At 40.0% G+C, this 27,472-nt stretch overlaps 1 protein-coding gene and 1 long non-coding RNA gene across 10 annotated transcripts in view; both read right to left on the bottom strand.

Moving 5' to 3' along the window:
- The window catches only part of LOC114272435 (uncharacterized), a 313,860-nt gene that overhangs the window by 125,248 nt on the left and 161,140 nt on the right, over positions 1-27,472 (bottom strand). The window lies entirely within an intron of this gene.
- On the bottom strand, positions 4,630-10,721 carry LOC145796829 (uncharacterized). Of its 5 annotated transcripts, none has more exons than XR_014337388.1 (4): positions 10,382-10,721; positions 9,594-10,225; positions 8,871-9,038; positions 4,630-5,900 (listed from the first exon to the last, which is right to left on the bottom strand). It is a non-coding gene; the product is annotated as an uncharacterized LOC145796829 (long non-coding RNA). The 5 variants fall into 5 exon arrangements; XR_014337387.1 differs by having other exon boundaries at positions 4,630-5,897; XR_014337389.1 differs by lacking the exon at positions 4,630-5,900 and having other exon boundaries at positions 7,042-9,038; positions 9,594-9,678; positions 9,789-10,225.

Raw genomic sequence — 27,472 nt, 5'->3', positions numbered from 1 at the left:
GTACAACATATAAAATGAAAGAATGTAAGTCTCATTATAGCACAAATAATCATCCATATCAAGGCAGCTCTATGATACCAAAAAAAAATGATAGCACATAATGATCATACAATTGAAGCTTATATCATTTGACAATAATGGGCAAAAAAAATAGTAACATGTGAAGGTGCAAGCCCATAAGTTTGATATAAAAAACATAATAGAAACTGAAGGGATTTAAAAAAAATAATCAAGTTTAAATTCTTCCCCTTGTTTTATTTGAAAAAATCAATAGGAGATATGATAAATGAAAGCTCATAACTGAAATGTTCTCGTCAATAATATCAAATAAGATGCCAAAATGATACTAACATGCAAATCATATGAAGCATAATCAATCTTTTTCATATCAAAGTAATAACAATATTAACTCAAGGGATATTAGATAGAATTTTTACCTCAAAAGCATAAGAGAGTATATAAGGCATACGTTAAGTTCAAGAGATGGAAGCTTTTCAATCTTCAATTTTCTTTCATGAGGAGTTCATCTCAAACGGGTTTAATAAGTATGTTAACAAAAAAATTTCTCCCCCTAAGTTGGTGTTACCCTTTTCTAATGTGAAATGTGTAAATATAGCATTCGTAGAACAATCACTATTACTCAATAAAAATACAGCACAAATCACTTCTTATCACAAACTCAAAAAGTGAAAAATAATTCAATGATCAAACAAGAGTTTGGAATGCTATTTTTCAGAATTTTCAAGTTGTAGCACTTAGCATAATATGCATAAGAAAATAGTGTTATGCTATTTGTTTTATTAAAGAATGATGAAACAATCTCATTTAATCACATAACATTATCAAGAGGTATTTTCATCAATTCAATCTACATACTCAAGTGTGATAAAACATTTTACTCAATGTGGAACACAACATGAATGCTATAAGCAATTGATTCAACAATTTATCAATCAAAATCATTTCATGAGATGTATGCCAATATAATCCATATTCAAAAGATATTCAATAGGATAGATGCAATGTCTCTACAAACGTATGATACTTCTTTTCATTTAGACATTGTTGATGGATTGTAATCAACGAATTTCATAACTCATTCAAATATTCCAATGTAAATCATATAAGTATGAAATTTTCATATTGAGCATATTCTTGAGATCATAAATGTACAATTCAAAATATAGATAGTATACATCTCAAAAACATGCTATGACATCAAAATTGATTCTACAAAGATATAACTCAAAAAGGAATTAACATATTAGTATGAAATCATATATAATATGTGAAAAGTATGCTCACAAAAAAATATTTATCACTTCTTATCTCTTTTTCATAGCAATGGATGACATGATATACAATGTTAATAAATACATGAATCATTCATATTGTAATAGGCATTCATCAAAATAATATAATTCTCATTTTTGAGTTCAATAAAGGTTTGAAAGAAACTAACAGAACATGACTTAGCAAACTTAGTACAATTAGGTTACATGGAAGCAATGATTAGACACAACCTATTGTACACAAATCACACCTTAAAGAATATAGAATTGTAAGCTTAAAGGTGTGTTAAGAGTTATACCTTCATTTACCTCTTTGGAATCTTCACCCATACATTACCTCTATTGTTCATTTCGGTGATTTTCATTTCATCATTCTTTTTCTTGTAGAAGCTGATTTTGCTCTTTAGATTAAACACTCTTGTTGTGCATTTCCTCTTAAAGTCCTTGGTGTTCTTTGAGATTCCACCTACAAAATATTTTGATTTCTTTCTTAGTACCCATACTTTTTTGGGTCCATAGAGATTAGTCTCAAGAACATTTAATCTCATAAAAGGTTTAGGAAGATCAAAACCAATGCTTACTTTGTCAAAAACACATTTTTTTATTTTCAAGAAGCTTGTTGAGATTTTCTTTTTCTTTTACAAAATTTTCAAGAGTTTTGTTTATATCCTCAACATTGTTTTTCAAAATGTTTTTCTCATTGACAATAGACGTAAAGTCATTTTTCAAAGTAGCATTTTCCATTTTTAAAACATCCACATTATTTGAAAGAGAATTCTCAACACAAACAATTCTAAATATGTCATGTAATTCATTGAAAGAACTTTCAAGTTCTATATAATTAGAAATTACCTCATCTTGAGTGGATTTTTCTTCTTCAATAGCCATGAGACACAGGTTGGCTACTCTATCATTTTCTCCCCAAATAGCTTCCTTTTTGCTGTCATCCATCATTGAAAGTTCATGAGCCATGAGTGAGCCTAGGAGTTCTTCAATATCTAATTTTGTCAGGTCTTTTGCTTCTTGGATAGCTATAACCTTAGCTTCCCATTCATTTGGCAAAGACCTAAGTTTTTTTCTTACAAGCTCATCATTAGTCTAAGATTTACCAAAAGATTTTAGAGCATTAATAATATTGGTAAATTTATAAAACATCTCAGAAATAGATTCAAATGATTCCATAGTAAAGAGTTCATAATTATGAATAAACATGTCAATCTGAGACTCTTTTATTTGACTAGTTCCTTCATAAGTGATTTCAAGTTTATCCCAAATCTCTTTAGCAGCAATACACCTAGAAATTCTATTGTACTCATTTGCATCTAGTCCACACACAAGAATAAGTTTGGCTTTAGCATTAGCTTGAAGGAGTTTATAATCACGCTCATCAAATTCATCCTCAAGTTTAGGCACACTAATATGGTCTACTACCTTGGTAGGCATTTTAGGACTTTTAGTGATAATGAGTCACAAAGCATAATTGGTAGCTTGAAGATACAAAATCATTTTTTCTTTTCAATGAATGTAATTACTACCATCAAAGAGAGGTGGCCTATTGCTAGCTTGTCCTACATCAGAGTAAGTAGAATACAAGATTGCTATAGATCAAAAACTCAAGATTGTTAAATCTGAATAAGAGCCCCAGGCTCTGATACCAATTGTTACTCAAAAAACAATCTAAGAGGAGGGTAAATTAGGTTTCTACAATTTAAAATTAATAATACCTCAATAAAATTAACTACTAGTACAACAAATTATTAACAAGCACAATGATGAACTTAGCAGTAAATGATCAAGCAAAATAACAACAAACATGAATATTAGATAGCTATAGCAATAGTAGGAAAGTAAAGAGATTAGAAAAGAGGAAATAAACAGATTTATAGTGGTTCGGCTTCAACCAAGCCTACATCCACTCCTCAAGCTTCACTTGAGATTCCACTATCTTCTAGTTTCACAGGAGTGCTAGCAACCTCTTTACAAATGGAGCAATCCTCCACGGAATTTACATAAACTTCACAAGCCCAAACCCTTGCAAATCTTAGGTGATTCACAATCACTCTCAAGATTTCAAGAACATAGTGTTTGCAACACTTTTACAAGATGAAATGGTATTTTTGCTTTCAAAGAAATCTTACAATAAATATCTCTCAAAGATAGATATATAAAATGAAGTTTTGATTTTTCTGTAAATCTCACACAGTAATGATGAGCTTAATGCTATAAGGCTCACTGTATAATTTCTGAGAATAGATGTGAGTGATTATAGATCAAAGAATATTTTTCGATTTTTTTTTGTAACTTGTTTACATTAGAGGCTTTGGTATATATAATGAAAATTATAGCCGTTTATAGCCATTGTAGTCATTTGAATTTATAGCCATTGTACTTCCATTATTACCAATTTGAATATCTTTCACTCCATTATTACAAATTTGAATATCTTCCACTTGAACCTTTTGAACCTTTTGGTCTTTTGAACCTTTATAGCCGTTTATAGCCGTTGTACTTCCATCATTACCAAATTGAATATCTTCCACTCCATCATTACAAATTTGAATATCTTCCACTTGAACCTTTTGAACCTTTTGGCCTTTTGAACCTTTATAGCCGTTTATAACCGTTGTACTTCCATCATTACTAATTTGAATATCTTTCACTTGAACCTTTTGAATCTTTTGGCCTGCTACTGTCCTAGGCTGTTTGAACCTTTGTTTTGGGCTGTTTGAACTTCTGATTTAATCAAATATTAAATACATTCTAACAACATTTAGGATAAAAGTTTAGATGAGAAATAATGAGACAAAATAAATTTTGATTCTATTTTTTCTCTTTAAAATAAATCATCAAAATAAATTTTGATTAAAATATAATTAAATAAATCATCAAAATAAATTTTGGATTCTATTTTTCTCTTTCAAATAAATTAAAATATAATTAAATAAATCATCAAAATAAATAAGTTTAATAGTTATTGTGGATCAGCATAATACTGGATCAGCAAAGAGATGCAAAATGATGTGACTTCAACGGTTACTTGTATTTAAATTCAAAAATCAAGAGGGAAGCCTAACTGCAAGTGAGGCATAGTGGAGCTAACTGTAAGGCAACATGATCAGCAATCAGGGAGGGGTGGTTCGACGGTTAGAACTACATTTCGACGGTTGTCATTGAAAAGTACAAATAGTAGAGAAGGCCCCGGAAAGAGCCCCAGACTCAGATCTAAAAAATCAATTTTATCTACTTTATTTTCCTTTCAATTTTTACATTTCTTGTTCTTTACATTTCTGTACTTCAAATTTCTGCACTGCATTTCGTTCATAGGAGTAGTTTCAAGTAATGTGTCGCTGTAAACCTTTACGATGCTGAATTAAATCATTGTAAGTCTTTCATTTTGTTTAATGAAAAGTTTCAATTGTTCTTCATTTAATTATTGTTTACTTAATTCTCCTAAACAAAGCCACCAGTAAAAGTCTTCTTTATTGAGGCTGAAAGAACTAAAACATAATCGTCTGATAATTAGTTGGCAATTAATATTCTGTAAGGATTGATTAATCCTTGCTGGCATGCTCAAAATTACAATAATAACCTTCGAAAGCCAAAAAGCCAACAAATACTAGTTCTCACTTTCAGTCCATGTCCAAGAAGCAAATCAAGCTTTCCAGAAAAACCAGCATGATCGTGTTCTATGCTTCGTCGCTCGTCGTTGGAGCAGCTTCTTTCTTCCTTTTTCCAGATGGTGGACTCAGGTTTGTGCTCGTTGAATTGGCTCTAACACTACACAAAATTTGACTTTTTGCGATGGAAAAATGCCGTCGCAAATACTCAAAATGCCGTCTCAAAAGGTTTTTTGCGATAGCAGATGACTTTTAGCAACCGCAAGTGGGGGGTCGCAACAAAAGGGGTCGCAAAAAGGTTTTAGCGACGGCACGTTGCCGTCGCCTTTTTTTTGCAACAACAAAGTTGCCTTTTTGCGACAGAATTTTTTCGTTGCCATTAATATGAAAAAATCTGTGATTTTTTGATACGGCACTATGTTGCCGTCGCTAAAGGTGTTATTTGCGACGGCAAAAATGTCGTCGCTAAAGAATTTTTATTACGACGGAATACCTGTCGTTGCTAAAAAAATATGAGACAGCAGGATATGTCGTCGCTAAAAGATTATTTGTGACAACAAAGAGTACCGTCGCAAAAGGCTTTTGTCTCAACTCTGCCAATATCGTTTGTGACGGCAATGTGGTGCCGTCTAAAAAAAAAAAAAAAAGGCTGCAATAAAATTATTAAAAATATGAAAATTACCTGTATTAAATGAAAAATAATTGAAAAAGAAATCAATAATTACATAATAATATAAAAATTCCAGTATAAAAATAACAATTCATCCATAATAAAAATATTCTTGCATTCATTCATTACAACACATTAGCAAAATTATCCCACTACATAATATTGCATAATACATAAACAATGTTTAAATACATAATGTTGTTCACAATTCAAAATAACGTAAATAAAAAACAAAAGTTTCCCACATGATTCTTCCGTGGATAACAAAAACAAAAGTAAATTGCAATCTTCACATGCCTGTATTCCACGAGAAACAAACTGCTACTCGGGAAATATTTGAAAACAAAAAATAAAAATAATTAAAAACAATATAATTATGTGTTAATATTTTAATTACAAAAAAACATAAAAAATTAACTACTATATAATTACAAAGATAATTAAGTAAATAATTTTGGCTAGAGGAAAATCCGGCTCTAACTCAAACCGAGAACCCGATTGGAGTCCCGTCTTCTCCCACAAGTCTCTCGTGCCAAGGCGGTCGAGTGTGCGAAGTTTCATGCTAAACCAACGCCATTTGGAGATTTTGGGGCGTCAACACTTCCAATTCAAATTTCCTAATAAACTAGTTTGTCTAGACCGAAATTCGGCTCTAACTCCCAAACCGTGAACTCGATTGGAGTCTCATCTTCTCCCACAAGTCTCTTGTGCCTAGGCAGTCATGTGTGCCAAATTTCGTGCTAATCCGACGCCGTTTGGAGATTTTGGGGCGTCAACCCCTCCAATTCAAATTTCTTAATGAACTAGTTTGCCTAGAGTGAAATCCGGCTCTAGCTCCCCAACCAGGAACCCGATTAGAGTCCCGTCTTCTCCCACAAGTCTCTCGTGCCTAGACGATCGTGTGTGCCAAGTTTCGTGCTAAACCGACGCCGTTTGGTGATTTTGGGGCGTCAACACCTCGAAATCAAATTTCTTAAGGAACTACTTTGCCTAGAGTAATATTTGACTCTAACTCCCAAACCGGGAACCCAATTGGAGTCTCGTCTTCTCCCACAAGTCTCTCGTGTCTAGGCGGTCGTGTGTGCCAAGTTTCGTGCTAAATCGACGTCGTTTGGTGATTTTGGGGAGTCAACACCTCCAATTCAAGTTTCTTAAGGAACTAATTTGCCTAGAGTGAAATCCGGCTCTAACTCCCAAACCGGGAACCCGATTGGAGTCATGTCTTCTCCCATAAGTCTCTCGTGTCTAGATGGTCGTGTGTGCCAAGTTTCGTACCAAACCGACGTTGTTTGGTGATTTTGGGGCGTCAAAACCTCAAATTCAAATTTCTTAAAGAACTAGTTTGCCTAGAGTAAAATCCGGCTCTAACTCCCAAACTGGGAACCCGATTAGAGTCATGTCTTCTCCCATAAGTCTCTCGTGCCTAGGCGGTCGTCTGTGCCAAGATTCATGCCAAACCGACGCCGTTTGGTGATTTTGGGGTATCAACACCTCGAATTCAAATTTCTTAAGGAACTAGTTTGCCTAGACCGAAATCCGGCTCTAACTCCCAAATCGGGAACCCGATTCGAGCCCCATCTTCTCCCATAAGTCTCTCGTGCCTAGGAGGTCGTGTGTGCCAAGTTTCATGCCAATCCGACCCCATTTGGTGATTTTGGGACGTCAACACCTCGAATTCAGGTTTCTTAAGGAACTAGTTTTCCTAGAGTGAAATCCGACTCTAACTCCCAAACCAATAACCCGATTGGAGCCCCATCTTCTCCCACAAGTCTCTTGTGCCTAGGCGGTCATTTGTGCCAAGTTTCGTGCCAAACCAACGCCGTTTGGCGATTTTGGGGCGTCAACACGTCGAATTCAAGTTTCTTAAGGAGATAGTTTGCCTAGAGTGAAATCCGGCTCTAACTCCCAAACCGGGAACCCGATTGGAGTCCCGTCTTCTCCCACAAGTCTCTCATTCCTAGGCGGTTGTGTGTGCCAAGTTTCGTGCCAAACCGACGCCGTTTGGCGATTTTGGGGCGTCAACACCTCGAATTCAAATTTCTTAAGGAACTAATTTGCCTAGAGTGAAATTCGACTCTAACTCCCAAACTGGGAACCCGATTTGAGTCCCGTCTTCTCCCACAAGTCTCTCGTGCCTAGATGGTCGTGTGTGCCAAGTTTCTTTCCAAACCGACGCCGTTTGCTAATCCGACGCTGTTTTGTGCCAAACAAACCGAAAAGCCATGAGAACTATGCATTTATGTGTGAAGAAACCCTCCCAATAATATTATTCACCCTTAATCAGCTCTATCTCATGAATTCCCTGTGAATACTGTTTAGTGTTGTATAATTGCATTTACTAAATTTAAGAGGTGAAGTTAGGAACAGAAAACAGATATTGGTTATGCTAAAATGTATTTTGAAGCATTTTCACGTTGTGGTGCAGTAAATGCATTTGGATAGCAACATCTTGAGGGCCCTCAAATATTTTGATTAAAACAAATAAAATCACCAAGTTAATCAGTGGCCTCAAGAAAATTACAAAACAGTAGGAAAAAAAAAAACCCTTACCGACAAGTGTTTGAACTTACCAACTACATGTTATACTACATTTAAACATTTTTATCAGTTTCTTTTATTGAAATTTAATTGTGTGATCATCATGAACTGTTTGTCCTCGTAGACTTAAAAGTAAATAATTGGGTTAAGGATAAGGAATATTAGGAAATAAAGGTTTTGAAATCCTAAACAAAGAATTTTGGCATTTTCTATTAACTGACCAGGCTAATGTATCTTCTATTAACAATAATACACACCAAGATAATTATCCCTCGAGCACTGAAAACCATATGGAAAACTCTTCAAAAAGCAAAAGAAGGTAACAAATCATAGACATAAGGGAGATGGACTATTTGAGCTGGTGATAATTCCATACATGAAAAACATATGGAATTACCTCTCTGAACCTTGTATTGAGCCACATAATAGCACAGCAATGACATTTAAAAGAGTTAAACTTTGCCAAATGCTTGTTTAATTATTTTAACCCACTAAACTAAGTAGTGCTATAGCCTTGACAGTTTCTGGATATAATTATCCATCATGTTAGAGGTTGATCAATGCCACCTTCTCCTATCCTTTAATCATTTTATCTTCATTTCTATTGATATCAAAATTGCAGTTTTCCTCTAGTACGGCATATGCAGCCACTAAAGACATTCACCTGACTAGTAAAGAAAAACATTTATACAATGCATGTAGCAATACAAATGCACTGCGAAAAATAGAAAATATCCAATCCTCATTGATCACCTGGGAGAGACCAACTATGTTGAAACCCTTGCTGAGTTCTTTCATTTTCTTCACCTGTCGATTTGATTATGAAGTAGTCACTAGGCAAAATCAAACTTAGAAAACAAAACAATGGAACCACAGAAGGTGGCCATGGAGATACACCACCTTGTCACAAACTTCTTCAGCCTATAAATATTAAGCACAGTACAAATTAAAACTTGACTACAAATAACACTTCTAGATGACGAGCCAAATAACATTATTATGCTAGGTAGGTCCTACATGTTCCTGTAGGGGCATAAACCAAGAATCCCAAAATTCAAAACTAACCTATAAAAGAAATAAGGTGCATTTCCGAATCTCTTAATACTTCAGTTGCTGAAATTATAATGGCCTTTCTTTCCAAACTGGAAATCATTAATGTGGCTTCGCTTGTAAAGTAGGTTCTCCATCCTAATATAAATCAGATTCAATTGACTAGAGTCATGTTCCATTTTGTTTCCTATTAAATGTTCTTAAGATCATAAAATATCATTGATCTACAATTAATTGTTTTAAGAACTTTTATGGTATATCTTTGTTTTTAAACCACAATGAATCTGATGGGGAATGACAAGGCATACAAACAATATGATTGCAATCGGTTTAGATAACTTGACACAAGATCAGTATGCAATCACAAGAAGAATTATATATAGGGAGACATAAAACAAGAAGTCATCTGAAACTACAAAATCATACATGCAGTATCCTTCAGATTTTGACCACTTGCTCAGTTGCTCAGTGAACCGTTTAACTCCTCGATTGGAGCATTGATCTCCTATTCCTGCCATAACAACAAGTATACTTCAAAAGCAATGAAATTAAAGGAAATAAATATACTTCTTTTACCTAAAAGAGTAAAAAAATAAAAATAAAAAAGAGAAGAAAGAATACCAAAGCCTGTAAAAAGAATCTGCAATCCCAAAAGCCCAAAATGATATTACTACAATCCAGAAAAATCCAAGTATAACAATCATATATCTAATATCTTTACAAGCCATTAAGATATATTAAAACTTGAGTGACTAAAGAGACATGGAATACATTAGTCTTGCCTAAAAAATTTGCGTAAGAATGAGGCATCAGCCCTCCTGCGATGCATTTCTCTCAAAATAATGCAGGAAGCATGCAGTGAGGTCTAAAATCATAGGAAAGAAAGAAGAAATTGGGAAAAAAAATGTAACTAAAAAAAATTCTTCACTATAATGTATTTTCTTGCAGGAAAATTCGGAATAAGAATGAGACTGCTATCCTGCGTCGTGAGCTCTTCTACTATGACATCAATTTCACTGCAAGTCAATCAAGTCTAAATCCAAGTTTTCGATCCTTATCTGTATAACCAAATCAACATTGTACCCATGTTAAGCAGATTATTAGAGATGGCTAATTGAAAACCCTAGGAGAAGATTCAAGATTGCAAACCCGAGGAGAAGAATCGATGGAAAGGAAGCGAATACGAAGCTGAGATTATAGACGGCGATGCTCACCTTAGTAGACGATGGTGCTCACTCTCGCCGGTGCAGACGGTGGTGACGGTGAAGCTTCGAAATTGAGAGAGACAGAACTTCGAAATTGAGAGAGAACTTCGAAATCAAAATCGAAATTGCTCTGCAATGAATCTCTCGCCCCCTCTCTGAGATGAATTGAAATCACTGAGGCGACGAGAGAGAGGGCGGTGAGGGAGGAGGTGTGGCGGCGGCAGTGGTGGTCGCCGGTGGCGGCACCAGAGGCGACGACGTAGGCGGAAGAGATAGAGAGAGAGGAGAGAGAGAGAGTGAGAGGGAGTGCTAGGTTAGGTATTGGGGAGATCGTGAGAAAAAAAAAAGGGGGGAATTGAGATAAAATTGCGGGAAAACGAAGAGTTTTTTTTTTCGTTAAATTTTTTTTTTTTTCATTTTTTTTTAGTTAATGAATTTTTTTTTATTTTGCATTTTTTTTAGTTAATATTTTTTTTTTTTTTGATTTTTTTTAGATTTTTCATTTTTCATTAAAAATTTCTTTGTTTCATTTTTATTTTAATGAAAAAAAAAATTTATTATTATTTTTTATTTGGTAGAAGTAAGGGTAATATTTTAATGAAAAATATTTTCTATCAAAATAAAGTTAATTTTTTGCGGTCAATAAATTTTTTTTTTTTTTTGCGGCCCATTTTTTTTTGTTACTATAAATCAAGAACTAATTTTTTGTAGTAGAGGAGAGGGAGCGGTATTAGTGGTGAAGGTGGTGGTGGTGGTGGTGATGGCGAAGGAGATTAGTGGTGAAGTTGTGGTAGTGACAGAAGAGATGGAGTGGCGGTAGTGGATAGCAGGTAATGGTAGTAGTAGTAGTGGCAGTAGTAGTGGTGGTGGTGGATAAGAGGTGATAGTGGTGGTCGTGGTGATGGCAAAGGAGATTAGTGGTGATGTTGTGGTAGTGATAGAGGAGATAGAGTAGCGGTGGTAGAGGAGAGGTAATGGTAGTAGTAGTGGTGGTAGTGGAGTGATGGCGATGGTGGTAGTAATGATAGTCGTAAAGGTGGAGTGGCAATAGTAGTAGTAGTGGTGGTAGTGGAATGGCATTTGCAGTAGTGGTGAAGATGGTAGAGGAGATGTGTGGTGTGAGAGAGATGAGTGAAAGACAGATAGAGAAGAGAGATAGATAGAGAGATAGAGACAGAGACAGAGTGATAAGCGAGAGAGAGACAAAGTGGTCGCTAAAAGTGCATTTTCTTGTAGTGTCTTAATAAATCTAGAGGGAGCTTGGTAAATAGAGAAGGGGGGAGGGGGAGAGTGAGCAAGGCGAACACAATGAGGGAGAGAGAGAGAGACAGACAAATAGATAGGCAAACAGAGAGAGAAAGAGAGAGACATGAGTGATAAGTGAGAGACAGAGACAGAGAGAGAAAGAGACAAAGAGAGACAGAAAAAGAGAGAGAAACAAGAGATAAACGAGAGGTAGACAAAAAGAGAGAAAAATATAGCAAAAAAAGATGAACGATAGAGAGACATAGAAAGAGAGAGAGAGAGAGAGAGAGAGAGAGAGAGAGAAAAAAGAGATAAGTGAGAGAGACAGAGAGATAGAGATAAAAAGATGAGAGAGATAGAGAGAAGAGAGATAAAGAGAAGAGAGATAAGCGAGAAAGACAGAGAGAGAAGATAGATGGAAGAGATAGAGATAAGAGAGATAAGCGAAGAGAGAGAGAGACAGATAGACAGACAGACAAAGAGAGAAGAGAGAATAGTGATGAGTGAGAGAGAGAGAGAGACGAAAAAATGGGTGAAAAGAGATAGACAAAGAGAGAGAGAGAGAGAAAGAAAGAAAGAGAAAAAGAGATAAACGAAAGAGAGACATAGAGAGATGAGAGAAAGAGATAAAGAGAAAAGAGAGAAGAGAGATGAGAGAGATAAAGAGAAGAGAGATGGCGAGAGACACAAAGAGAGAGAGAGAGAGAGAGAGAGAGAGAGACAGATAGACAGACAGAGAAGAGTGATGAGTGAGAGAGATAAAGAGAACAGAGACAGAGACAGAAAGAAAGAGAGAGACAGACAGACAGAGAAGAGTGATAAGTGAGAGAGATAAAGAGAAGAGAGACAGAGACACAGAGAGAAAGAGAGAGACAGACAGACAGAGAAGAGTGATGAGTGAGAGAGAGAAAGAGAAGAGAGACAGAGACACATAGAGAGAGAGAGAGAGAGAGACAGATAGAGAAGAGTGATGAGTGATAGAGAGAAAGAGAAGAGAGACAGAGACAGAGAGATAGGAAGATGAAAAAATGGGTGAAAAGAGAAATGTTCAAAAGAGTAAAACAACGTCGTTTTTTTTTTTTTTTTTTTTTGTGATAGAAAAATACCGTTGCATTTATTTAAACCATTTCGTGATTATATATATATATATATATATTTATTTACTTTTTTTTTTTTTTTTGCAACGGTACCTATTACAGTTGCAAAAAACTTTTTTTTTTTTTTGCGACTACAGCTGGTGTCGTCGCAAAAACTCTATTTTTTTGCGACAACAATCTCTGCCGTCGCAAATACTCTCTTTTTTCGTGACAACATTTTATGTTGTCGCAAATACTCTATTTTTTGCGATGACAAGTTGTGCCGTCTCAAAAAGTCACATTTTTTTGCGACGGCAAGTTGTGTCGTCTCAAAAAGTCACATTTTTTGTGATAGCAAGTTATGCCATCTCAAAAAGTCACATTTTTTACGACGGCAAGTTGTGTCGTCGCAAAAAGTCATTTTTTGTGACAGCAAGTGTGCCGTCGCAAAAAGTTCCGTCATCCAATATTGCATGAAACGTGCTTTCAGAAGTTGCATAGAGTATGCTTGCTTCATGCATAGAAAGTGCCCACATACTTGCATAGAAAATGCTCGTATCTTTTGCATAGAAAATGCACTCTTCCATACTTGCATAGAAAATGCACCTCATTTGTATAGAATATGCATTCACTCGCACTGTCTTGTGCACTTACACTTTGTATCTTATTTGCACTGTCTTGTGCATCTTGTGGTTGTGTTTCACTCGCGCTCTCTTGCGCATCGCACTGTTTTCTGCAGTTTAATCACTCGCGCTGTTTAGTGTATCGAACTGTCTTGTGCATTTCAAATCACTCGCGCTGTTTAGCACATCGCACTGTCTTGTGCATTTCAAATCACTCGCGCTGTTTAGCGTATCGCACTGTCTTGTGCATTTCAAATCACTCGCGCATTCTTGCGCATCGCACCATTTTGTGCAGTTTACACTCGCGCTTTCTTGCGCATCGCACTGTTTTGTGCAGTTTATCACTCGCGCTCTCTTGCGCATCGCACTGTTTTGTGCAGTTCACACTCGCTCTTTCTTACGCATCGCACTATCTTGTGCATTTCATTACATGCTCTCTCTCATCTTTCATAGAAAATGCTTGTAGCACTTGTTAGTGTATTGCATCGCACTGTTTTGTGCACCTTATCAGCATTTGGCATGTATCATATCGCGCTATCTTGCGCATCGCACTGTTTTGCGCACCTTACTTGCATTTTGCATGCATTTTATCGCACTTTCTTGCGCACCTAACCTGTACTTGTTAGTACATTACATCGCACTGTTTCGTGCATCTTCTTAGCACTGTTTTGTGCATTCACTCTTCACTCGCACTTTCTTGTGCACTCTCTGGTCTAGGAGACCTTAAATCCTCTAAAGGTGCAATTCCTTTGGTGTTTCTCGTGCCCGAACGACTTCCGGTGGTCTGGTATAGCCACCTGCCTCTGTTTGCGATGAGTTCCTAGGAGACCAACTGAGACGGTGGAAACTAGAGTTCGAATGGCTTATGCCTAGAACGCAAAGGTTCGGGATTTTCGAGACTAAAGTCTGGTTTAAATACCCAGAGGTATATCCTCGACTTGAAATCTGTATGGCAGCCCCATAGATTGAGATAGCATGTGTATGCACCTCAATTCTGAATATTGAACCAACCTAGTCTGTCACCCTGTTAGAGAATAGGGAAAGCTGCGACCATAGTCAGGAAGAAAAGTAGTACTGTAGTTTAACCAAGAAGAAGGGGAAGGTCCCCAGTGGCATGAGGTTGGTCATTGCCAATTGCCCCTGTAAGGTACCTTCGCTTTCTAGCTATTACATTGCATTTCTTTACATTGCATTGCATGGCATAAATCCCCAATTATCAAACCGGCTTCGCGTAACGTATAAGTCCAATTTTCAAACCATCTTCGCGTAGCGTATAAGTCCAATTTTCAAACCAATTTCGCGTAGCGTATAAGTCCAATTATCAAAGTCTTCCTGCATATCATTTGCATCCTGCCCTTGAACTACGCTAGTTTGATTCCTTGCAAAAGGATACGTAGGCAGCCTGCGGGCACAACCATTTATTTATCGGTATTTTGTTTGTTTGTCCAAGTCTTCGGCCTTGTCAAAAATGGGTCGTCTCTGGGCTTTGACATTCACTCACATCAATTCTTGACTTCCTAGTTCTGTCAAAGAGGGAAAACTGTAGACACCCCATTTTTGACCGCCCTTAAGACTTGGTCACCACTGATGGTTTACTTGGTGGAGAAAGGTGTGCAGGGCAAAATTTCAGTTTCTTCGGCAAAGAGAGAGACAAATCTCAACTCCACACCCCATTTTGGACCAAAGCTATTTTGGATGGTTTTTAGACCTTAAAACCCTCTCTTTCAAAACATTTTTGAAATAAAGTTTCTACAATGTTCCGAGGCTCACATTTTGTCAAATGATGCGCTTTTCGATAAACCGAGCAAGGACAAAGTGGAAATGAATGAAAGACAGATGAAATCTTCAAAAAATCTTTCAAAACACCTTGTTCGGGGGTTTGGAGTTGAAGAAAAGAGGAGAAGAGAGAAGAAGCCTAGCTGAGGAAGAAGTTGGTTATGAACCGCTAAGAGAGAGTCGAGCGGTCCTCGCTCAATTAGGCTTATCTGTCTATGCACTTGAAGTTAAGCCATGAGGCTACCACCGTTGGAAAGAAGACTTCTGAGGTTTCATTTTTCTTTCAAGAATCTCTTAAATCCGAGTCCGGATGGGGGAGATATGATTGGTTGAAGTTGGGCATCTTCCCGGTTCGACCGAAACTGAGCAACCTTCACCAAAACAAGCATAACCTTTTGAACAGTTGGAATTTTTATGCAAGGCTGGTTCCATTGGAAATCTTACTTCTGGGGCTTCAATTTTCACACAAGAATGACCTGAAAAGGAGTTCATATAAAGGAGTTATGCTTATTTGAAGTTGGACCTGCAGAGCAGATTTTTCCTGCCGGCCGACCAAACATTGTGCCGACCGACCAAAACAATGTGCCGGCCGACCAAATAAGTAGCAGGCTGACCATTTATAGTAGTCGGCTGACCAATTTTGCAGGCCGGCGACCTTCCGGTGTATTCAACAGATTGAATGGATGCCAGCTGTGCCAGCCGGAGGGCGCAGACTGGATCCTTCATACACGTGTATGCAGGATCTTTGCTCTTGGTTTGAAGCTTCTAAGAGAAGTTTTAGTCCCTTGGATCTATCTCCTTATACCAGGTTCAGAACTTGGTTAGGGCATATACACATATATCCCTCTTTGTCTCTCCATATCTCCTCCATTTTAGCTCAAAAGTGTGAGGTTCTTGGCCCCATTACAATACAACTCTTAGCCTAACATCTCCATCATCCATCCAAGCATCTTGGATCTTGTTTTTAGAGGCTAAGGGACTAGTTTTTGGGACCAAAGGCTGCTGGAGTTCTTGGCTACAAGGGTAACACACTCATCTCCCTTTTTAAGGCTTATCTTGCTTCATAGCTTAGCCATACCTGTACGAATTTTCGAGCTTTGTTATAAACTGGAAAAGGTCTTATTTTGAGCTCCTCTTGAAGTTTTTTTAAGGACATTTTTCTGTTAGAGGTCATCTACCCCCTTGTATGCTTCATCTCCCTTTTAAGGCTTTATTTTGATCCATATCTTAGTCATGCTTGAAAGCATATTTGAGCTTTGTCATAAACTGAAAAAAGTCTTGTTTTGAGTCCCTTTTGATGTTTGTTTAAGATTATTTTACTTTTGGGGGTCGTCTACCCTCTTGCATGCTTGTTTCGGCCTTGTTTTGTGCCATACCTTGAAGCCTTTGTATTAGTCTTTGCTTGGCCTCCTAGCCACTAAAATCCAGTGGATTTTCAGTGGTAGGCTTGCTGTTTTGAGGGCCTAAATCAGAGAGGGGTGACCCTCTCCCTTGTTGTCTTGTTTTATGGCATTTTTGGCCTTACAAAGGGGCTTATGTTTAGATCTTTTGGAGGCTTGGTTCAAGCCCTTTTTGGTGACTTTTGGGACTTGCATAGACTCTTTGCATAGCTGGTTTGGTCCATTTTTGCTTGCCTCTTGCATGTTTAGAGTAACCCCCTTCATAGCTTTTCAAAGGAGCACCTCATTCTTGCATGTATTGGACACATTTCAGTGGGTATTTGGTCATATTTTGGCATTCCTTCGACCTGTTTTTGCTTGGTTTAATGGTATCTTGCATGCCTCATATGCTTGCCTTGTAATCCCATGTTTTGGCCTAACATGCATCATGTTGTGAGATGACATTTTAGCATGATTTTGGTTAGGTTCCAAGAGGGTTTTAGCATTGTTTTGCCATGCTTAAGGTCTGGTTTTGGTTGTTCTGATCTTGTTTTCCATGATTTGTATAGTCGTCTTGCATTCTAGCTTACTAGCCTTGGGTGTATGGGTGACTAGCATGCTTTACTTGGCTTGTTCTCATGATTTGGCATCATTGGAGACCATATTTCAGTCCATGTTCCATGCTTGCATACTTGTATTTTCCATCCCTTTCATGCTTTGAAGAGTTGATGGCTTATGCTCCATGTTTAGGCCCTTGTGCATGCATGCTTGTGTGTGTGTTTTCATGCTTTTGTTGCATCATTTTGGCCGCTGAGTTGGGCCTATTTGAGAGTTGTCCATTTTGGTTTAAGACCATCCTCGCATGTTGTTGCATGCGTGTCTTGCATGTTGTTGCATGCTTGCTCCATTTTGCCTATTGTTGTGTGTCATGTGTGGTTGCATTGTTTAGGTTATAAGCCTATTGACATGTTGTTGCATGTTCATCCATCTTGCATACTTGTTAGGCTACATGTTGTTGCATGTTTGTCATTGGCATTGTTGTTTTATGCCTTGCATGTTTACTTGCTTAAGTTGTATGCCTATTGCATTAGCTTGCTTGCATGCTCATGTTGCATTAGCTTGTATGCATGCTTAGGTTGCATAGCATTGTGCATGCATCCCATCCCTCTTGATCAAACATGATGGAGGTTGGGGCCCCTTTTGTATGTTTTGTGTGCATTTCATTTTACATTGAAATTGCACACTTGGCCTTTTGGGCCGTCATGCATGGAAATGCGTGATTGGTGGCCCGAGGGTCGAGTACCATACTCCCTTGAGTCTTAAACATGATAGGGAAGGTGGTGGTGCAAACATTGCTTTGAAAATGCTTTGACATGCCCTGTCTGTCCTCTGCTGCTGTCAAACAGAATTCTACAGGAAAACATGGCCGACCGACCACATTCAGTGCCGGCCGGCCATTCATACTTAGCCGATAGCCTCACAACTGGCCGATAGCCATCCCTCTTGGCCGATGGCCTCTCACAGCATCCATGAGGTGGATTAGAAGGGTTCTGGAAACTTGCATAATTTTCAGAGGAGCGGGGCAGTGCAAACAGAGGCAACATGTGTCATGGCAAGGGATTTCCGGGCGAAGCCAATCCGAGCATGCATGCACCCCTCTTCTCGAGGCCCTTTTACTGCTTTCCATAGCTTAGTTAATTTGTTTAATTAATTAAGGTTTTGTAATATTTAATTAGCTAGGATAGTTAATTATTTATTCAGTTTGTATTATTATTTGGACCCTCCGAGCGAGGGCAATTGTGTAATAAGTGTGCGTGGGTGTGTGTATGTCTTCCAACCCCACGTCTTTCTCCCTTTTTATTTATCCGCTTTCAATGGTTAGATTAGGGCATGTTTAAATTAGCATCCTTATGCTCGCATGTTTTGCATCCATTCATCTGTATTGCATGCACCGGACTCGGCGCATCATACTAACTGCATAGTATTTCCATTCCAACTTGAATACGTGTATCGAGTTGTCGCATTTCACATGCCATTCTTAGATTAGCCGAGCCTATTCGAGTTGCATTCTGTATGTGTTGCATTAGCCATCTTAACATGAACTAGGATCGTGCATTTGATTACTAACTAGTTTCTGTTTTGGCTTGGAGTACTAGGTAAGCTCTTATGCTTTAGCATCTTGCATGTGTGTGAGTGTTGCCATATTAGCATGCTTACCATGAGGCTATTTGCTTATGTGATATAACTGCCTAAATGCCTGTGGGTGAAGGTCGGGTTATTTGGATTGGAACAATTCATCGACTGCGAGTTTTAAGCCCACTAGATAGTGGCAAAACCATCTTTTCTAAGCCCACTTGAGGGTGGCAAAATCTGTATTTTAGCCTACTTGCGAGTAGCAAACCGTTTTCAAAACAAACATGAGATGTTTTGTTCCAATTCAGGCGACCCAGTCTATACTTGTATGCTGTGTGCATCATATAGTAATTCTAGGCTAATAACCGGAATAAGAACGCATAATGTTTTCAAAACTCGATATCATGGTTAGTAGAGGTCGATCTTTGATCGGGCGAGCGGGGATGCTCACGAAGTGACCTTCCCCAATCGTACCCAAGTTCCCGAGCCGAGGCAACTTTGGTGATGACGGACACGTGACCTTAGGCAACGAGTCAGGGTTTCCTAAATTTCCCAAAAGAAAATATTTAGGTGGCGACTCTGTATCTGGCAAAGCAGTCCATGTTTGGCACTTCTTTCAAAAACTCTGTTTTCAAAAACGATTTGCCGGATTTGGACTCTTTGATGATTCATCAGTCTTGCATTGCACTCTGTGAGATTAGATACAGGAGCGTGACTTTGAGTCCTGAACTGTAGTGAGCCCAAATGAAAAAAACGGGATCTCCCTCCCGGGGACGTCTACAGTTTCTGGCGACTCTGCTGGGGATTTAGAGAACTTGACTCGAACTCATGATATCTTGTTTCGACTACACTTATGTGTTTCTTTGCATTGCATGTGCATTGGTGCGCCTAGAACACTGTGTTTGCCATCTGCTATTCCTGAACGGTTTGCTGGAGGCTGCGTGCCATAAGGCTGACCGGTTACGGGCTCTGCCACGATAGGAACACAAACCCCGGTTTTACCGGGGCACCCTTTTGACCATTCGACCTAGTGCATATTCGAAATCCATAGTGACCATTCCAAGCTAGGACAGGTTTCTTACCCGATCATAGGTTGTTTGAAACCGTTGTGTGCGTAGTGAAACCCTAGCTCCTGACAAAATAGGACAGGGAAACCCTACCCCAACATAGGGGTGTTTTTGGCTCTCACTTGTTTGATATGTGCTTTTGGAGTGCGTCTCTACAGGAATGCATGTATCAGTTTGCAAGTCTGGGTATCAGGCCTGCGGGCATCAGTATTTTGGGGCAATCAGTTTTACCTGAGGGTATCAATTTACAGGGCAGAATTTTGGGACAGAATTCAGTAAAGAGTACAGTCATTCAGCTATGCTCATGTCCATTCTAGTGAAATCAGGCCGAGATGCTCTATGTTTTCTCTTTTGCTAGGTAATCCTGGAACCATAGCTTCAGAAGGCTCTGAGATCCCCCAGATTCATTGGACTTGTGTTGATAGACTTTGTCAGGTCAGAGATTCAGTTCAAGGGCAACCAGTTTTCCTTCGCCAGTGGTAAAGCAAAGAAGGGCCAGACATGGCTCATTGGTTCATCTGATCCGACAGTCACCAGTCACATCATCAGTAGACCCGTGATGGCACAAGGTTCGGAAGAATTTGTGGCCATGATAGCAGCGTTAAATCAGGGAACTACTATGCGGGATGAGACTAGTACTGAAACGTAACACCCATCTGGGGCATCTACCTCACATCCAGCTTCGGGACCCCAACCGAACTTTGACCCACTTCCGCCAGCTGAAGATTTGCAGGGTCCAGATCCTCGAGAAGGGTTGGCTTAAGCCCGAGTTTTCAGACCCCTGGTGCAGCCTAATGAGAGGCTTTATCCCCTTGATACTAATGACCTTGATCCGACCGCAGTGAAAATTGCGAACCTTGAGAAGCAATTCAAGAAGGCACAGGGCCTTAACTCCATTCCCGACATTGAGGATGGGCACACCGAGGCTGCCGTACGGCTCCCAGACAGATTCAAAATGCCATATATTGACCGTTTCGACGGGTCTGGAGATCCAATGGTACATATCCAACTTTTCTTGGATGTCCTAAAGCCGATGGGTCTGACTAAGCCACAGAAACTCTCTTTGTATGGAAGAACCCTATCGGGTGTAGCAGCCACTTGGTACGCTAAGTTGGAAGATAAAGTGAAGCAAAACTGGGAAGAACTAGCTGAGGCCTTTGTCGATCAGTATTGATACAACACCCAAGTTGAAATTACCATGCAAGAGCTTGAAACAACCCGCCAGAACCCAACAGAGCCTTTTGTGGAATTTGTTGCAAGATGGAGAGCAAAGGCAACACAGATGACAGATCGGCCTTCCGAGAGGGATCAAGTGCAAATGATGGTGCGAAACCTCGAGCATGATATGTTGTAAAAGTTGATAGTCACTCCGCTATTCACTTTCAAAAGTTTGCATGAACTAGGGGTTCAGATCGAGAATGCGTTCAACAGTGGGATCATTCCCAAAGCAAGTGAACCGACAAGGAGGGTGATTTCAGGGAGTACCAACGCTAATAGTAGCGCTATTTCCAAACCCACCGAAATCAATACAGTCGCTACAGCCGACCCTTTTGCCAATCCAAGCCTACAAACCGCCGGCCCAGCCCGAGCTCAAGGCTGAACTTTCATCCCCCTCTATATGAGCCTGGCTAGCGCACTAAAAGTCTTGATGGAAAGAGGGTATCTCAAACCCCTCGATCCTTGACCTCTGCCTGACCCACTCCCAGCTACACATAACCCCTCCAAGTCAGCAGCGCGGTCATGGCACCCACCGTTGCTACCGCCTTCGTCATGAGGTCCAAAATCTCATCGACAACCGGACGATAGCTCCACCTTCAGCCCCCAATGACCAAGTACCTCATCCACATCTCAACCTAATCCACACACTGGCCGTCCCTTACGACCCCAGCGTATACATCACCCCAGCCCATTTACCCAAACCGAAGGTGTTCATTCCAGTCAACATGGACTTATGCATGATGGATGCACCTAGACCCCAAACATCTCAAACCCATGAGCCCACTACTTCTGAGCTGATGAGAATGATCGAAGATCTTTAGAGAACTGTGGCAGATTTAGCCTTTGGGGTTTTGGCCCCATCATCGACCACATCACGTACCAGGGAGTTCATGTCTAAAGGCTCCCCAACTTTGGGACGAGCTGTATTGGAAGAAGGCCACTCCCTTGGCAAAGTGGAGGCAAGTGGTAAGAACAAGGTAGGGGCAGGCGTTGGTCCCCATGAACACCTTCAGTGGGATATTGAGGCTTTGAAAGCTGAAGGGCTGAACAAACAGCAAGTTCTCGCAGTTATTGCAAAAACTGTGGATGACACTTTCGTCACTCAGAATGAGAGTAGTTCAAATCAAGGTGCAAGTCGGGAGAAAGGTCGTTGCACCAGGAATGTCCCTTTCAGCTCTAATCCTGTGCTTGGAAAAGATTAGCAAACCCAGTCAGCGCCTATCAATCCCTTTGTTGGCATGTCCAGCAAAACTCCACAAACCTCAAAACACCCACCTCGGGGCCAGAGGGTGTTCACCCCACTGTACATGTCTCTATCAGCGGCCTTGAGGGTCCTGATTAGAAAGGGGGATCTGAAACCCCTGGAGCTGCGGCCACTGCCAGATAAACTTCCCCCCTCCCATGATCCGGCCAAGTACTGTGCCTTCCATCAACAAGTCGGCCACAGCACTGATAGTTGTTACCGTCTTCGCCATGAAATACAAGATCTGATTGACAACAAGGTCATCGTCGCGCCGGGTCCTGCAAAGTCTATCAGCACTGGATCAGTGAACTTGTGGGGGATAATGTGACTATTTGATCGGGGGATGAACCACCTGCGGGCGGCGCTCGATTTACTCCAGATGTGGCGTATGGCACGCACTGTTTCGAGCATTTGCGAATGGTAGTTTCTGACTTGGGTATTTAGGTCAGTTTTGTTGTGTTATTTTGAGTCTGTCTCTTTGTTTTGAGTCAGTCTTTTTGTTTCCGGTCTGTCTTGTTGTATCAAGTCAGTCCTGTTTTGCTAGAGTCAGGTGATTCCGGGGGTGTTACCTGGGGCATCACTATTTTGTTTTGTATTTGTCTTTTTGCTTTCTTTTGAGTCTGTTTCTACCATGGAGCCAGTTACACCAATAGTTATGAATGAAACAGCAGTGTTTTTTCATGCTTTTGTGCTTGCTTCTACCTTGTGCCAGTTGTGCCAGAAAGTTGAATGGAACGACAGTGCATTTCACCTGCTTTTCTGTGCTTTTAAGTCATTGCGTTGACCTAAGTTTTTCAAAACTGTTTTTAAACATTGTGATGAAAACGAAGAGGAAGAAATTCCTCGGGATTTGTAAAATTTGATCACTTGAGAGAAAGAGAGGCGTGCTAAGCCCTTAATGAATGAGATCATGCTTCTTAGTGTGAGTACTGAGAAGGATCCAGGCTTGATCCAGATTGGTTCTACATCGTCTTCCGCGCGAGCGATTAGTCGCTTTCTTAAAAGATTTCAAAAAAAATATTTTGCGCTGTCTTGCGAAGACCTGTGTGGAATCGCTCTTGAGATTGTGCAGCTTAGGATCGCTCTCAGCCTCGAGACTCGACCCCTTGCTTTCAAACCTAGAACTCAGACGCAGAAAGTTCAAAGGTCAACCATAATGTGAGGCCCGTGTGGCCAGATCAGAAGTAGCCCATGAATCAGGGGCGAGAATATCAGATATGATCAAAAGAAAGCTTGAAAAGCTAGATCAGAAATGCCCCTGGAACTAGGGGCAAAAATGTCAGATGTGCTCGAAAATAAAAAGATGAGTCATTCCTGCAAACCAATGAAGACTGGCAAGAGTGCCAAATCCCAACAGGGAGGAAAGAAGAAGGTATTGCTGAAGAACAACTGAGTTCCTATCCGCAACACTAAGGGGCAAATTCAGCCCCCCATTGGATGGACTCCTGCATCGCCAGCGAACAGTAGCCATTCTCCTGGATTCAGATGACTTCAGGATCTCAAAAGTATTCGACATAGACAAAGCTACACTTTTACCCTTCAGAGGCCCGCTGGGCCGAAAACCCGGAAGGGCGACCCAGGCAAAAGTTAAAGTAAGAAAAAGAATAAAAGAACAAAAAAAAAATGCAAAAAAAAAAGAAGAAAAGAATTCTGAAAAATGAAAAAATGCAAAAATATGAAAAAGAAAAAAAGAAATGAAAAAGAAAAGAAAAACTTAGCTCGCAAGGTTGAAAACCCAGAAAGGGCGACCTTGGCAAAAATTAGAGCGCAAAAGGAGAGCGAAAATACCCGAGTGTACCTTACCCCCGAACTACGTAAGGCTTGATTCCCATGTTTGGGATACGTAGGCAACTTCATTCTGAAGTCTAGCCACAAACACCTCTAAAATCGATTGTGTCCACGTAATGGTTTTGATCGTCTTTGCCTTCTCTGTATCCGAGAGTTCGGTTGTGATCGTCACTCTGAGGACTGATTACAATGCGCTGCGATGCAATTCAAACAAGGGGCAACTTTTCGTTGCCATTTAATGCGATGTGGTGCTATTCAAACAAGGGGCAACTTTCCGTTGCCATGCAGTGTCCTTCAGACAAGGGGCAGTTTTTCATTGTTTTGGATCCGAGGTTACGCATCTCGAGAGTAGGTTCTGTGCTCTTTGAGCAGTGACCGTTTGTAAAAATAGTTTTTGAGAATTTTTACTGAGGTTGACTAATTTTCTCGAAAATTGTTCCATCTTTTCCAAAACTGGACCATTTCTTGGACCTAAAAAGGAAAATTTCCATTGCTCATAGCCTGACTTGCATGATTTTAAATCAGAAAATTGAACAAGCATGTTAATCTAACTCTCATTTTGGTCAAAATTGTTTAGTAGAAAACCAAAACAAAAAGGATGGTCAAAATGATGAACTAGGGGCACAGTTGAGTCAGGTGTTCCGTCTTTCTCCCTTTATCAACATACTTGCCAGAAGGGCATCATACTTGCCAGAAAAGGGCACAACTGAAGCTAACAACAAAGGGCTGAAAGCTCTTTCGTCCTCCAAGCAACGAGGTATCAAGCCAAGTACGAAGCACGAGCTGGAAGTGGAGCGAGATATTCCACTCCCTCATCTGGGCAGATCTGATCACGTCCAAACTCCCCAGCAAAGCATCACCAACCGATGTCAATTGCAGATCTGCTGCACATCCAGCCGCATCACAACCCCTCTGTGGGGGAACTTCAGTGGCTGTGAGCGGAAGAAAGAGAATCTAGCAGAATGCTAGGGGCAAGAGCCCACAATTTCTTGTTTATCCATCAACCACTCAGGGGAGGGATAAAAAAAAAATGATGAGAGATTGAAGAATAGAGAGATGTGCGTTGAGAGAAAAAGTGAAAAAAGGACTTTTTCAGAAAACTAGAGATTGAGTGGCAAGTGATGTGAGAATCACAAGTGAGAAATGGTGGGAAACAATACCCGGTGAAACAGGCTCCCTGTGCACGTCTGAGTGTCGTGACTTTTTGTTTTATCTCGATTCTTGTTTTGAGTCATCCCAAGCATGTCTCGATGTGTTTAGGTTGTTTATCTTTTTGTTTTTCTTCATTGAGTCGTGGGGCACTGTGTTCAGTCGTAGGCTCAATACACCGGTCAAGAACTCATCTCTCAATTTCAAAAATAAAATCGTTTTGTGCTCAGAGTGCTGTGTCATTCTCCACATTTGTGCAAAACAAGATTATTTCCTTCATAAACCGCAGGGTTCAACCCAGGTCATATGAGAACAGTAGAACAAGGACCTATTTGAAGCTATATAGGCTTCGGACTGCAAAGCAAAAGAAAAGAGAGAAAATTTGGAGCATCTTAATGTGTTTCAAATTCGGCAAATTCCGAGACTACATTCCCCCTTTTTTGAGCTGAGTGTGTTACAAAGCCCTCCGAGAGATAAATCAGAGGCACCAGAGTACATGTTTTCTGTCCCTCTATTGCGTAGAATGTGCATTTTCATATACATTTCTGTTACATGCGGGCCGCGCATCGTTATGATTCATGCATAAAATATGCTAGTTTTCAATTTTTGCATAGAATATGCTTTGTTTGTCTCATGCATAGAATATGCTTCCAATATTGCATGAAATGTGCTTTCAAGAGTTGCATAGAGTATGCTTGCTTCATGCATAGAAAGTGCCCCCATACTTGCATAGAAAATGCACCTCATTTGTATAGAATATGCATTCACTCGCACTATCTTGTGCACTTACACTTTGTATCTTATTTGCACTGTCTTGTGCATCTTGTGGTTGTGTTTCACTTGCGCTCTCTTGCGCATCGCACTGTTTTCTGCAGTTTAATCACTCGCGCTGTTTAGCGTATCGAACTGTCTTGTGCATTTCAAATCACTCGCGCTGTTTAGCGTATCGTACTGTCTTGTGCATTTCAAATCACTCGCGCTGTTTAGCGTATCGCACTGTCTTGTGCATTTCAAATCACTCGCTCTTTCTTGCGCATCGCACCATTTTGTGCAGTTTACACTCGCGCTTTCTTGCGCATCGCACTGTTTTGTGCAGTTTATCACTCGCGCTCTCTTGCGCATCGCACTGTTTTGTGCAGTTTACACTCACGCTTTCTTACGCATCGCACTATCTTGTGCATTTCATTACATGCTCTCTCTCATCTTGCATAGAAAATGCTTGTAGCACTTGTCAGTGCATTGCATCGCACTGTTTTGTGCACCTTATCTGCATTTGGCATGCATCTTATCGCGCTATCTTGCGCATCGCACTGTTTTGTGCACCTTACTTGCATTTTGCATGCATTTTATCGCGCTTTCTTGCGCACCTAACCTGTACTTGTTAGTACATTGCATCGCACTGTTTCGTGCATCTTCTTAGCATTGTTTTGTGCATTCACTCTTCACTCGCACTTTCTTGTGCACTCTCTGGTCTAGGAGACCTTAAATCCTCTAAAGGTGCAATTCTTTTGGTGTTTCTCGTGCCCGAACGACTTCCAGTGGTCTGGTATAGCCACCTGCCTGTGTTTGCGATGAGTTCCTAGGAGACCAACTGAGACGGTGGAAACTAGAGTTCGAATGGTTTATGCCTAGAACGCAAAGGTTCGGAATTTCTGAGACTAAAGTCTGGTTTAAATACCCAGAGGTATATCCTCGACTTGCAATCTGTATGGCAGCCCCACAGATTGAGATAGCATGTGTATGCACCTCAATTCTGGATACTGAACCAACCTAGTCTGTCACCCTGTTGGAGAATAGGGAAAGCTGCGACCATAGTCAGGGAGAAAACTAGTACCTGCAGTTTAACCAAGAAGAAGGGGAAGGTCCCCAGTAGCATGAGGTTGGTCATTGCCAATTGCCCCTGTAAGGTACCTTCGCTTTCTAGCTATTACATTGCATTTCTTTACATTGCATTGCATGGCATAAATCCCCAATTTTCAAACCGGCTTCGCGTAGCGTATAAGTCCAATTTTTAAACCGGCTTCGCGTAGCGTATAAGTCCAATTATCAAAGTCTTCCTGCATATCATTTGCATCCTGCCCCTGAACTACGCTGGTTTGATTCCTTGCAAAAGGATACGTAGGCAGCCTGCGGGCACAACCATTTATTTATCGGTATTTTGTTTGTTTGTCCAAGTCTTCGGCCTTGTCAAAAATGGGTTGTCTCTGGGCTTTGACATTCACTCACGTCACTTCTTGACTTTCGAGTTCTGTCAAAGAGGAGAAACTGTAGACACCCCATTTTTTACCGCCCTTAAGACTTGGGCACCACTGATGGTTTACTTGGTGGAGAAAGGTGTGCAGGGCAAAATTTCAGTTTCTTCGGCAAGGAGAGAGACATATCTCAACTCCACACCCCATTTTG

This window comes from Camellia sinensis, chromosome 8, assembly GCF_055761805.1.
Source record: "Camellia sinensis isolate YWXY chromosome 8, ASM5576180v1, whole genome shotgun sequence".
In the NCBI taxonomy this organism is placed as follows: Eukaryota; Viridiplantae; Streptophyta; class Magnoliopsida; order Ericales; family Theaceae; genus Camellia; species Camellia sinensis.
This window is presented reverse-complemented; position numbering and strand designations above follow the sequence as displayed.